We start from the raw sequence: 14651 nt of genomic DNA on the forward strand, positions 1-14651 counted from the left end.
ACAAAATAAGTCTCTAAAAGTTGTTTAAATACTAAACTAGTAGCCTAGGATTACAAAATATGAGTAAACTATGATGGATGATGCAGAGATCCACTTCTGGGGCCCACTTGGTGTGTGCTGGGCTGAGACTTAAGCAATTCACGTGCAGAGGCCATTTGTGGAGTTGAACGCCAGTTTTTATGCCAGTTTGGGCGTTCAACTCCAGCTTTTGATCCTTTTCTGGCGCTGGACGCCAGAATTGGGCAGAGAACTGGCGTTGAACGCCATTTTACGTCGTCTATCCTTGTGCAAAGTATGGACTATTATATATTGCTGGAAAGCCCTGGATGTCTACTTTCCAACGCAATTGGAAGCATGCCATTTCGAGTTCTGTAGCTCCAGAAAATTCACTTTGAGTGTAGGGAGGTCAGAATCCAACAGCATCAGTAGTCCTTTTTCAGCCTGAATCAGATTTTTGCTCAGCTCCTTCAATTTCAGCCAGAAAAATACCTGAAATTACAGAAAAAACACAACTCATAGTAAAGTCCAGAAATATGAATTTTTCCTAAAAACTAATGAAAATAGACTAAAAACTAACTAAAACATACCCAAAACTATATGAAATTATCCCCGAAAAGCGTATAAAATATCCGCTCATCAATGCCCTTACAGAAAGCTTGCCATGGAAAGGAGTAAGACTGATTGGATGAAGACAGCGGGAAAGCAGAGATTCAGAGGAACGAAAACATCTCTATACGCTTATCTGAAATTCTCACCAATGAATTACATAAGTATTTCTATCTTTATTTTATGTTTATTTATTATTATTATTCGAAATCTCCATAACCATTTGATATCCGCCTGACTGAGATTAACAAGATGACCATAGCTTGCTTCATACCAACAATCTCCGTGGGATCGACCCTTACTCACGTAAGGTTTTATTACTTGGACGACTCAGTGCACTTGCTGGTTAGTTGTGTGAAGTTGTGAAGTTATGTTTGGACCATGGTATGGTGCACCAGTTATTGGCGCCATTGCCAGGGAGAGAACGAACAACAAATTTTACAACCTCAGAGTAACAATTTCACATGTATCAAGTTTTTGGCGCCGTTGCCGGGGATTTGTTTGTTCCTGTTTGGCGCCAAGAATTGTCTGAGATTTCGGCAACCGCACCAAGTTTTTGGCGCCGTCGCCGGGGATTGTTCGAGTTTGGACAACTGACGGTTCATCGTGTTGCTCAGATTAGGTAATTTTCTTCTTATTTTATTTTCAAAAAGTTTTCAAAAAATTTTTCAAAAATATTTTCTTCTTTTTCGTTTTTCCCAATTAATATTTAAAAAAAAATAATATTTTAAAAAAAAATACTTTTTCTTCAGAATTTTTAATAATGAATTCTAGCGTTTCATGAAAAATGTTGGAGCCTGGCTGGCTGCAAAGCCATGTCTAAATTCTTTTAGACTGAGGCTCCCAAACTATCATCACAAGAGCAAGCTAGTTGTTCCTAATCCGTCTGCTGTTGTTTGACTGATGTGTATTCTAAAGCTTGGCTGGCTAGTAAGCCATGTCTAACCCTCAGATTGGAGCTTTAGGCTAAAGAACACAAGATTCCTGGAATTCATAATAAAAATTTTGGAATCCTTATTTTTCTTTTTCACATTAATTTTCTAAAAATCCAAAAAAAAATCATAAAATCATAAAAATAAAAAATATTTTGTGTTTCTTGTTTGAGTCTTGAGTCAATTTCAAGTTTGGTGTCAATTGCATTTTTTCTAAAAATTTATGCATTTTTCGAAAATTCATGCATTCATAGTGTTCTTCATGATCTTCAAGTTGTTCTTGGCCAGTCTTCTTGTTTGATCTTCATATTTTCTTGTTTTGTGTCTTTTCTTATTTTTCATATGCATTCTTGCATTCATAGTGTCTATACATGAAAAAAATTTCTAGGTTTGGTGTCTTGCATGTTTTCTTTTCTTGAAAATTTTTCAAAAATAAGTTCTTGATGTTCATCTTGACATTCATGGTGTTCTTGCATGCATCACATGTTTAGATCCAAAACTTTCATGCATTGCATCATTTTTCATGTTTTTCTCTCTCAACATTAAAAATTCAAAAATAAAAAAATATCTTTCCTTTTTTCTCTCATAAATTTCGAAAATTTGGATTGACTTTTTCAAAACTTTTTAAAATTTAGTTGTTTCTTATGAGTCAAATCAAATTTTCAATTTAAAAATCTTATCTTTTCAAAATCTTTTTCAAAAATCAAATCTTTTTCATTTTTCTTATTTATTTTCGACAATTTTAAAAATATTTTTTAAAATTCTTTTTCTTAATTTTACATCATATTTTCGAAAATATCATCAACAATTAATGTTTTGATTCAAAAATTTCAAGTTTGTTACTTACTTGTCAAGAAAGATTCAAACTTTAAGTTCTAGAATCATATCTTATGATTTCTTGTGAATCAAGTCATTAATTGTGATTTAAAAAAAAAAATTCAAATCTTTTTCAAAACTAATTTCAATCATATCTTTTCAAAAATATCTTTTTATCTTATCTTTTTTAAAAACCATATCTTTTTAATCATATCTTTTTAAAAAACATATCTTTTTCAAAAATTTGATTTTAAAATATCTTTTCTAACTTCTTATCTTCTTATCTTCTCAAAATTGATTTTCAAATTTGTTTCAACTAACTAATTGACTTTTTGTTTGTTTCTTATCTTTTTCAAAACCACCTAACTACTCTTCCCTCTCTAATTTTCGAAAATACCTCCCTCTTTTTCAAAAAAATTCTTTTTAATTAATTAATTGTTTAAATTTCAATTTTAATTTTAATTCTCCTTTAATTTTCGAAAATCATTAACTCCTTTTCAAAAATTATTTTCGAAAATTCTCTTCTCTCTCTCATCCTCTTCTATTTATTTATTCATTTACTAACACTTCTCTTCATCTCAAATCATTGCTCTTATCCTCACCCTTGTGTTTGGATTGTCCATTCTTCTTCACTCTTATTCCCTTTTCTTCTTCTACTAACAACAAGGGAACCTCTATACTCTGGTAAAAAGGATCCCTATTATTATTTTTCTGTTCCCTTCTCTTTCATATGAGCAGGAGCAAGGACAAGAACATTCTTGTTGAAGCAGATCCTGAACCTGAAAGGACTCTGAAAAGGAAACTAAGAGAAGCTAAAATACAACAATCCAGAGACAACCTTATAGAATTTTTCGAACAGGAAGAGGAGATGGCAGCCAAAAATAATAATAATGCAAGGAGGATGCTTGGTGACTTTACTGCACCTAATTCCAATTTACATGGAAGAAGCATCTCCATCCCTACCATTGGAGCAAACAACTTTGAGCTGAAACCTCAATTAGTTTCTCTGATGCAACAAAACTGCAAGTTTCATAGACTTCCATCTGAAGATCCTTTTCAGTTCTTAACTGAATTCTTGCAGATATGTGATACTGTTAAGACTAATGGAGTAGATCCTGAAGTCTACAGGCTCATGCTTTTCCCTTTTGCTGTGAGAGACAGAGCTAGAATATGGTTGGATTCTCAACCTAAAGATAGCCTGAACTCTTGGGATAAGCTGGTCAAGGCTTTCTTAGCCAAGTTCTTTCCTCCTCAAAAGCTGAGTAAGCTTAGAGTGGATGTTCAAACCTTCAGACAGAAAGAAGGTGAATCCCTCTATGAAGCTTGGGAGAGATATAAGGAACTGACCAAAAAGTGTCCTTCTGACATGCTTTCGGAATGGACCATCCTGGATATATTCTATGATGGTTTGTCTGAATTAGCTAAGATGTCATTGGATACTTCTGCAGGTGGATCCATTCACCTAAAGAAAACGCCTGCAGAAGCTCAAGAACTCATTGACATGGTTGCTAATAACCAGTTCATGTACACTTCTGAGAGAAATCCTGTAGGTAATGGGACGCCTCAGAAGAAGGGAGTTCTTAAAATTGATACTCTGAATGCCATATTGGCTCATAATAAAATATTGACTCAGCAAGTCAATATGATTTCTCAGAGTCTGAATGGAATGCAAGCTGCATCCAACAGTACTCAAGAGGCATCTTCCGAAGAAGAAGCTTATGATCCTGAAAACCCTACAATAGCAGAGGTAAATTACATGGGTGAACCATATGGAAACACCTATAATCCCTCATGGAGAAATCACCCAAATCTCTCATGGAAGGATCAACAAAAGCCTCAACAAGGCTTTAATAATGGTGAAAGAAATAGGTTTAACAATAGTAAACCTTTTCCATCATCCACTCAGCAACAGACAGAGAACTCTGAACAAAATACCTCTAATTTAGCAAACTTAGTCTCTGATCTATCTAAGGCCACTATAAGTTTCATGAATAAAACAAGGTCCTCCATTAGAAATTTGGAGGCACAAGTGGGCCAGCTGAGTAAAAAGATCACTGAAATCCCTCCTAGTACTCTCCCAAGCAATACAGAAGAAAATCCAAAAGGAGAGTGCAAGGCCATTGATATAACCATCATGGCCGAATCCAAAGAGGAAGGGGAGGATGTGAATCCCAAGGAGGAAGACCTCCTGGGACGTCCAGTGATCAATAAGGAGTTTCCCTTTGAGGAACCAAAGGAATCTGAGACTCATCTAGAGACCATAGAGATTCCATTAAACCTTCTTATGCCATTCATGAGCTCTGAAGAGTATTCTTCTTCTGAAGAGAAGGAAGATGTTACTGAAAAGAAAGTTGCGAAGTTCCTTGGTGCAATCATGAAGCTGAATGCTAATTTATTTGGTAATGTAACTTGGGGAGATGAACCTCCCCTGTTCACCAATGAACTAAATGCATTGGATCAACTGAGATTGCCTCAGAAGAAACAGGATCCTGAAAAGTTCCTAATACCCTGTACCATAGGCACCATGACCTTTGAGAAGGCTCTATGTGACCTTAGGTCAGGAATAAACCTCATGCCACTCTCTGTAATGGAGAAACTTGGAATCTTTGAGGTACAAGCTGCTAAAATCTCATTAGAGATGGCAGACAACTCCAGAAAATAGTCTTATGGACAAGTAGAGGACATATTAGTAAAGGTTGAAGGCCTTTACATCCCTGCTGATTTCATAATCCTAGATACTGGGAAGGATGAGGATGAATCCATCATCCTTGGAAGACCCTTCCTAGCCACAGCAAGAGCTGTGATTAATGTTGACAGAGGTGAATTAGTCCTTCAATTGAATGAGGACTCCCTTGTGTTTACAACTCAAGGACATCCTTCTGTAAACATGGAAAAGAGGCACAGTAAGCTTCTCTCAAAACAGAGTCAACTAGAGCCCCCACAGTCAAACTCTAAGTTTGGTGTTGGGAGGCCACAACCAAACTCTAAATTTGGTGTTGAACTCCCATATCCAAACTCTAAGTTTGGTGTTGGGGAGTCTCAACAATGCTCTGAATATCTGTGAGGCTCCATGAGAGCCCACTGTCAAGCTATTGACATTAAAGAAGCGCTTGTTGGGAGGCAACCCAATTTTTATTTTTTTTAATTATATTTTTTATTAGTTATATGTCTTTATAGGTTCATGATCATGTGGAGTCACAAAAACAACTGAAAAAATTGAAGAAAAATAAAAAATAGCAGAAGAAAAATCACACCCTGGAGGAAGGACTTACTGGTGTTTAAACACTAGTAAGGAGCATCTGGCTGGCGTTCAACGCCTGAACAGAGCATGGATCTGGCGTTGAACGCCAGAAACAAGTAGCATTCTGGCGTTCAGACGCCAGAAATGCACACTGAGGAAGAGCTGGCACTGAACGCCAGAAACAAGCATCTGGCTGGCGTTCAACGCCAGAAATATGCTGTATCTGGGCGCTGAATGCCCAGAACAAGCATCAATTCGGCGTTTAAATGCCAGAATTGCATGCAAAGGCATTTTACATGCCTAATTGGTGTAGGGATGCAAATCCTTGACACCTCAGGATCTGTGGACCCCACAGGATCAACTCAGCATCTGTGGACCCCACAGGGTCCCCACCTACCACCACTCACTCTCTTCCCTCTTCTCAATGTTCATCCTCTCTTCCCAATAAACACTCTTTCCCAAAACTCTTCACCAATCACCTCAATCTCTCTTCCCTATCACCACTTTACCACTCACATCCATCCACTCTTCCCCATAAACCTACCTCATAAACTCCACCTACCTTCAAAATTCAAAATCAATTTCCCACCCAAACCCACCCTATATGGCGAAAATTAACCACCCTCCCTTCCCTATATAAAGCCCTCCATTCTTCTTCATTTTTACACAACACAACCCTCTCTTCCCCTTCTTGGCCGAATACACCTCTCCCTCCTCTCCTCCATATTTTCTTCTTCTTCTTCATCTATTCTTTCTTCTCTTGCTCGAGGGTGAGCAATATTCTAAGTTTGGTGTGGTAAAAGCATAAGCTTTTTATTTTTCCATTACCATTGATGGCACCAAAGACCGAAGAATCCTTTAGAAAAGGGAAAGGAAAGACAAAAGCTTCCACCTCCGAGTCATGGGAGATGGAAAGATTCATCTCCAAAGCCTATCAAGACCACTTCTATGATGTTATGGCCAAGAAGAAGATGATCCCTGAGGTCCCTTTCAAACTCAAGAGAAATGAGTATCCGGAGATCTGACATGAGATCCATAGAAGAGGTTGGGAAGTTCTAACAAACCCCATCCAACAAGTCGAAATTCTAATGATTCAAGAGTTCTATGCTAATGCATGGATCACTAGGAACCATGATCAAAGTAAGAACCCGAACCCAAAGAATTATATTACAATGGTTCGAGGGAAATACTTAGATTTTAGTCCGGAGAATGTGAGGTTGGCATTTGGCTTGCCTATGATGCAAGGAGATGCACGCCCCTACACTAGAAGGGTCAACTTTGATCAAAGGTTGAACCAAGTCCTCATAGACATATGTGTGGAAGGAGCTCAATAGAAGATTGACTCAAAAGGCAAACCGGTTCAACTTAGAAGACTGGACCTTAAGCCTGTGGCTAGAGGATGGTTGGAGTTCATCCAACGCTCCATCATCCCCACTAGCAACCGATCTGAAGTTACTGTGGATCGGGCCATCATGATTCATAGCATCATGACTGGTGAGGAAGTAGAAGTTCATGAAGTCATCTCCCTTGAACTCTACAAAATAGCCGAAAAGTCCTCCCCCTTGGCAAGGCTAGCTTTCCCTCATCTTATTTGCCATTTATGTTACTCAGCTGAAGCTTTCATAGAAGGAGACATTCCCATTGAGGAAGAGAAGCCTATCACTAAGAAAAGGATGGAGCAAACAAGAGAGCCCACTCATGGAGCTCAAGAAACACATGAGGAAGCTCATCATCAAGAAATCCCTGAGATACCTCAAGGGATGCACTTTCCTCCACAGAATTTTTGGGAGAAAATCAACACCTCCCTAGGAGAATTAAGTTCCAACATGGGACAATTAAGGGTGGAACATCAAGAGCACTCCATCATCCTTCATGAAATTAGAGAAGATCAAAGAGCAATGAGGGAGGAGCAACAAAGACAAGGAAGAGACATAGAAGAGCTCAAGGACATCATTGGTTCCTCAAGAAGGAAACGCCACCATCACTAAGGTGGATTCATTCCTTGTTCTTAAATTCTCTGTTTTTTGTTTTCTTTATGTTAAGTGCTTATCCATGTTTGTGTCTTATTACATGATCATTAGTATTTAGTAACTATGTCTTAAAGTTATGAATGTCCTATGAATCCATCACCTCTCTTAAATGAAAAATATTTTAATTCAAAAGAACATGAAGTACATGAGTTTCGAATTTATCCTTGAACTTAGTTTAATTATATTGATGTGGTGACAATGCTTCTTGTTTTCTGAATGAATGCCTGAACAGTGCATATGTCTTTTGAAGTTGTTGTTTAAGAATGTTAAATATGTTGGCTCTTGAAAGAATGATGACAAGGAGACATGTTATTTGATAATATGAAAAATCATAAAAAATGATTCTTGAAGCAAGAAAAAGCAGTGAATACAAAGCTTGCAGAAAAAAAAAAAGAAAAAAATAGAAAAAGAAAAAAGCAAGCAGAAAAAGCCAAAAGCTCTTAAAACCAAAAGGCAAGAGCAAAAAGCCAATAACCCTTAAAACCAAAAGGCAAGGGTAAATAAAAAGGATCCCAAGGCTTTGAGCATCAGTGGATAGGAGGGCCTAAAGGAATAAAATCCTAGCCTAAGCGGCTAAACCAAGTTGTCCCTAACCATGTGCTTGTGGCGTGAAGGTGTCAAGTGAAAACTTGAGACTGAGCGGTTAAAGTCAAGGTCCAAAGCAAAAGAAGGGTGTGCTTAAGAACCCTGGACACCTCTAATTGGGGACTTTAGCAAAGCTGAGTCACAATCTGAAAAGGTTCACCCAGTTATGTGTCTGTGGCATTTATGTATCCGGTGGTAATACTGGAAAACAAAGTGCTTAGGGCCACGGCCAAGACTCATAAAGTAGCTGTGTTCAAGAATCAACATACTGAACTAGGAGAATCAATAACACTATCTAAACTCTGAGTTCCTATAGATGCCAATCATTCTGAACCTCAATGGATAAAGTGAGATGCCAAAACTATTCAAGAGGCAAAAAGCTACAAGTCCCGCTCATCTGATTAGAGCTATGTTTCATTGATAGTTTGGAATTTATAGTATATTCTCTTCTTTTTATCCTATTTGATTTTCAGTTGCTTGGGGACAAGCAACAATTTAAGTTTGGTGTTGTGATGAGAGGATAATTTATACGCTTTTTGGCATTGTTTTTAGTATGTTTTTAGTAGGATCTAGTTACTTTTAGGGATGTTTTTATTAGTCTTTATGTTAAATTCACATTTTTGGACTTTACTATGAGTTTGTGTGTTTTTCTGTGATTTCAGGTATTTTCTGGCTGAAATTGAGGGACTTGAGCAAAAATCAGATTCAGAGGTTGAAGAAGGACTGCTGATGCTGTTGGATTCTGACCTCCCTGCACTCAAAGTAAATTTTCTGGAGCTACAGAACTCAAAATGGCGCGCTTTTAATTGCGTTGGAAAGTAGACATTCAGGGCTTTCCAGCAATATATAATAGTCCATACTTTGGCCGAGTTTAAACAACGCAAAAGGGCGTTGAACGCCAGTTCTACGCTGCAGTCTGGAGTTAAACGCCAGAAACACGTCACGAACCAGAGTTGAACGCCAAAAACATGTTACAAACTGGCGTTCAACTTCAAGAATGACCTCTCCACATGTAAACTTCAAGCTCAGCCCAAGCACACACCAAGTGGGCCCCGGAAGTGGATTTATGCGTCAATTACTTACTTCTGTAAACCCTAGTAACTAGTTTAGTATAAATAGGACTTTTTACTATTGTATTAGACATCTTTGGAAGATCCTGGATTGTATTTTTGATCCTGTGATCACGTTTGGGGGGCTGGCCATTCGGCCATGCCTGAACCTTTCACTTATGTATTTTTCAACGGTAGAGTTTCTGCACTCCATAGATTAAGGTGTGGAGCTCTGCTGTTCCTCATGATTTAATGCCAAGTACTACTATTTTCTATTCAATTCAACTTATTCCGCTTCTAAGATATCCATTCGCACCCAAGAACATGATGAATGTGATGATTATGTGACGCTCATCATCATTCTCACTTATGAACGCGTGCCTGACAAACACTTCCGTTCTACATGCAATCAAGCTAGAATGAGTATCTCTTAGATATCTAATACAGGGGACCGAGTCCGAGTTATTAGTATCTTCGTGGTATAAGTTAGAACCCATGGATGGCCATTCCTGAGATCCGGAAAGTCTAAACCTTGTCTATGGTATTCCGAGTAGGATCTGGGAAGGGATGGCTGTGACGAACTTCAAACTCGCGAGTGCTGGGCGTAGTGACAGATGCAAAATGATAGTAAATCCTATTCCAGTATGATCGAGAACCTCCAGATGATTAGCCATGCCATGACAGATCATTTGGACCATTTTCACAGAGAGGATGGGATGTAGCCATTGACAACGGTGATGCCCTTACAGAAAGCTTGCCATGGAAAGGAGTAAGACTGATTGGATGAAGACAGCGGGAAAGCAGAGATTCAGAGGAACGAAAGCATCTCTATACGCTTATCTGAAATTCTCACCAATGAATTACATAAGTATTTCTATCTTTATTTTCTGTTTATTTATTATTATTATTCGAAAACTCCATAACCATTTGATATCCGCCTGACTGAGATTAACAAGATGACCATAGCTTGCTTCATACCAACAATCTCCGTGGGATCGACCCTTACTCACGTAAGGTTTTATTACTTGGACGACTCAGTGCACTTGCTGGTTAGTTGTGCGAAGTTGTGAAGTTATGTTTGGACCATGGTATGGTGCACCAGTTATTGGCGCCATTGCCAGGGAGAGAACGAACAACAAATTTTACAACCTCAGAGTAACAATTTCGCATACTAGTGATTGAGTGTAATGAGGCCAAGCGGTTCACCGCTTCGGCTATGGTAGCAATGAACTCCCCTTGTTTCTTTCGGAACCCTTCTTGCTCTGGGAAGAATGCTTGAAAGTCTTGTTGTTCATGGGACAAGGGTTGGAGAACTTCATCTTTGGGTGGGAAAGAAGGTTCAAAGGTAGGGAGAAAGGTTGTAGAGTTGGGAGGTATGTTATGTGGGTGAGGGTATTGAGGTGGTGTATAAGGATGTGGTGGTTCATATGGTTGGTGGCAAGGTGCATAGACATTTTAATTCCATGGAGGTGGAGGGTGTGGTACTTGAAGGTTTGGTGGTTGGGGGTCATGTAGGGGGTATCTTTCATATCTTTGGGTTTGGTATTCACATAGGGGAGGGTTTGGCTCGTTGTAGTATAGAGGAGGCATTTGCCATGAGTGTTGCTCATATGCAATTGGTTCCTCCCTAAATTGATTCTCCCACTCCATAAAGCTATCCCAATTTGAATTCATCATACCCTACAAAATACTCACAACCAAGCTCCAAGCAACAAGGGTGATAGCTCATAAAGAAAGTAGAAAATAAAAGCAAAAGACATTAACAAACAAGAAAAACAAACACCTAAGTATTAACAAAAACGATCAAACAACCAAAAAGTAAGATATTTACACTATCAACATATTCACAACAACCAAAAGATAGCACTCAATTGCATCCCCAGCAACGGTGCCAAAAACTTGATGAGAGAACTATTGTCGATCTAGAATTTCACAAAATATAGGTTCGTTGCAAGCATAGCCTAGACCAACAAACAATCCTCTCAATCAAAGTTTGATTTTTCCAATTCAAAATATATAAACCGAGAGTCTTTCAACCTCGGATCATTCTCCTTAGGATGCAATCAAAGTGTTACGCTTTCGGTCGTGAGGGCAAAGGGGTTTTGTAATCAAAGAACAAAAGATTAAAAGAACTAAGAAATCAAAGAACTAAGGAATGAGCAAAATTGGGAATTAATGCAAGTAAAGAGAAAACAAGATAAAAACTAGTGAAAATGCTATGTACGCATAAAAAGCCTTGACTTGGGAATGAGAATCCAAGGAATCCTATCTTCGTCATAACCACAACTATGGTAATTATAATGAGTCAATCTCGCCTGGTTAACCCCTAACATTTTGAGGAGTAGGTCAGGCAAGCATAATTGACCTTAATCCATAAGTCCTAGCTAACTTACCAAACTAGTTGGTAAAAAGCTAGCGTCAATGGAAACAAGAGTCAACTAACTACCCAAGAATTACCACTAAATGTCGGACATTATGACTCTAGTATCCTAGGAACTCAAATCCCTAGCTAAGGTGTGAAAATATACTCAAAACTCATAATTGGCATTTTCACAAACACCTTGTGGGCATAAAACCAAAACATAGAAAATTGCAAAGAAAAATAAAATCTATAACCAAAATATTCACAAGACCAACTATAAACAAGCAATCAAGCATATATAAGGCATAAAACATTAAATTCATCAATCAAAACTTCAAGATACCAAAATTGCATATATAAACAAAGTAACTTGAACCATAAGAACATAAAAGCAAAAGTAGTGAAATTAAAGAGAAAATTGATAGTACTTACAAAAGATGAGCAAAATCCAAAATCAAAACTTGCTATAAAATGCTACAATGAACCCTAATTAAAAACCCTAAGAGAGCTCTCCCTAATCTACACTAATCCTACTCCTACTATGGAAAATTATGTCTAAGTCCTAATGCCTTCATATGGCTTCAATTCCCCTTGATATAGCACTTCAAAACCAGCTTCAGCCTTCCAAAATTAGGCCAAAAGAGCCCCAAAATCGCGAGCCACGTGACTTTTTAATGAAGTCACGCGCAGGGACTTATGCGTACACACAGGTGTGTGCGTACGCACACATGCTGATTTTCCTCCTGTGCGTACGCATAGGGTTGTGCATAGGCACACTTGCTGATTTCTGTACTTGTGCGTGGGCACACTCTGAAATACTTTTCTCTTTTATTTTCTTCATGTTTTCTCCCAATTGCATGCTTCTCTTCCACTTTTACCAAGCCATTCATGCCTCTAGGACCTAAAATCACTCAACAAATATGTCATGGCATCGAATGGCATAAAAGTGGGATTAAAATCACTAATTTAAGCACAAAAACGCATGTTTTCACATTTAGGATCAATTTAGGGATCAAACAAAAGTATGCCATTTAAGTGAATAAGTGTGAGTTTGGGTGATGAAATCCATTCAAATCAAGCTAAAATATATCGTCAAATATGGACTCATCAGCACGTTACTCAACTGTTTCCTTTTTCCAAAGCGCGCTCATTATGAAAGACTCTTCCTCTTCTTCCTCAATCAAAACCCTCGAGATTCAACTCGAAACCAAACAAAACTCTGAAGAAACCATCCAACTCCTCGCAAAAAGTAGAAGAAATCAACAAGAAAACATACAAATCTCCATAAAAAACACCAAAAAGAACGAATAAACATTATTCAAGGTACTATTTCATTTTTCTTCTAGGTTTTTCACATTTCTGTTTCTGATTTTAAAATCAAAGCACTATATCGTCGTATTTCTCTCTCTGTTTCACTGTTCTTGGTTTAGATCTCATATTACTATTCTGATGAAACTGTTCAAGTCGTTTACGTTGTTTTACGTACTTCTAGTGAATGGTTTAACGTGTGTTTTGATATGTTTTTGTGCATGTTTTGTGCATGTTTGCATGTTTTTTAAGTAGTTTTGTATACATATAAACTCTGTATTGAATTTCAAGTGAAATGATTTTTGGGTGAATATGAATGATTTTTGGGTGTATATGTGACTGGTGTATCATTCTGAACTCATATAATGTCATGTAATCCAAAAAAGTAGAGGTTTATGGGACTGATATATATATTAAGAGTATTAAAGTGTAATTGGTGCTGTTCTAATTGTCCTTGACCTTGTAGTGTCATTGTATGCATGTGTATAGGACTGCATTTGGGTGTATGGGGCTAGTATTTGGGTGTACGTGGCTGGTATTTGGGTGTATGTCTCTGATATTTGGGTGTATTTTTTATCTATTGACAGTATTTATTTTTCCTTGTAGTAAAAATGACAACCAAGAACCAAGGCAGAAAAAAATACAATGTAAGCGCATATATATATATATATATATATATATATATATATATATATATATATATATATATATATATATATATATATATATATATATCTTAGAACAAGTCAATTTTCCTAATACAAATATAGGTTATTTAAATGACTCTAATTTTGCTTTGTTTACAGCAAACCAAAGACTTGAAGTGTGCCTCCAGACTATTGAATGAAAAATTTGAAAAGATGAGCGAGCCAAAGAAAGCGATCGTTCGTGAATTAGGTTTTGGTGGACTCATGCACATCCCACCAATGAATGTGCCTCACAAACTATTAAAGGAGTTAGCTAACTCCTTTAAAATGGGCAAAAACACACTGGAAACAAGCTATAGTTCCTTTAAAGCTAAACCCAAAACAAGGGGTTGCCCTTGGCCTCAATGCATCAGGTAACTAATTACAAAAAACCTCTATACTTCAATTCTCTGTAATATATTCTTCATAATATCTTATTCTGATCTCATGTAATCAAGTAATAAAGTTAGGTGTATATGAGTGATATTTGGGTGTATTTCAAATGATTTAGAGTGTAAATTGTTTTCTTTTTGTAGGAGATATATTTCCTGATAAAGTGAGTTATGAGGAACTTTCTGAAGAGGACAAACTGATTTTCAGAAGGTTCCAGAGGAATACTCTAAAGAATCTAACCGATGACATGATGAGTATCGGTGTTGAAAATGAAGAAGATCGCCTGATGTTCAAGAGGATTTTCATCCTCTATATCCAGATGGCGTTCTTATTGCCAACAACAATAAACAAAGTATCTCCTGTGCACCTAGCTCCAATTTTTAAGATGGACAAAATAACGGAGGGCAACTGGGGAGCCCATGTGCTGAATTTAATCATCAAAGGCATAACCGATTATCGTCTGAAAAAGAAAAAATCAATCGACACCTGCCTCTTTGCCTTGATGATAATCTATTTCCATCTGGCAAAGAAAGGAGAAGAAAAACCCTGGACTGCCCTGGATTAGCAACTGGAATAAAGAGTTGCTGGTTGCAAGGATGAGAGCAAAGATAAATGGTTATATGGTAAGTTGATGAGCGGATAT

The 14651-nt window shown here is 37.5% G+C and overlaps 1 non-coding gene across 1 annotated transcript; it reads right to left on the reverse strand.

Moving 5' to 3' along the window:
• Positions 1-3618: 3618 nt before the first annotated feature.
• Positions 3619-3726, reverse strand: LOC148550866 (small nucleolar RNA R71). Its single transcript, XR_015892699.1, has one exon. It is a non-coding gene; the product is annotated as a small nucleolar RNA R71 (small nucleolar RNA).
• Between the last annotated feature and the right edge of the window lie 10925 nt (positions 3727-14651).

This window comes from Arachis ipaensis, chromosome B7, assembly GCF_059453495.1.
Source record: "Arachis ipaensis isolate K30076 ecotype BB chromosome B7, ASM5945349v1, whole genome shotgun sequence".
Classification (NCBI taxonomy): domain Eukaryota; kingdom Viridiplantae; phylum Streptophyta; class Magnoliopsida; order Fabales; family Fabaceae; genus Arachis; species Arachis ipaensis.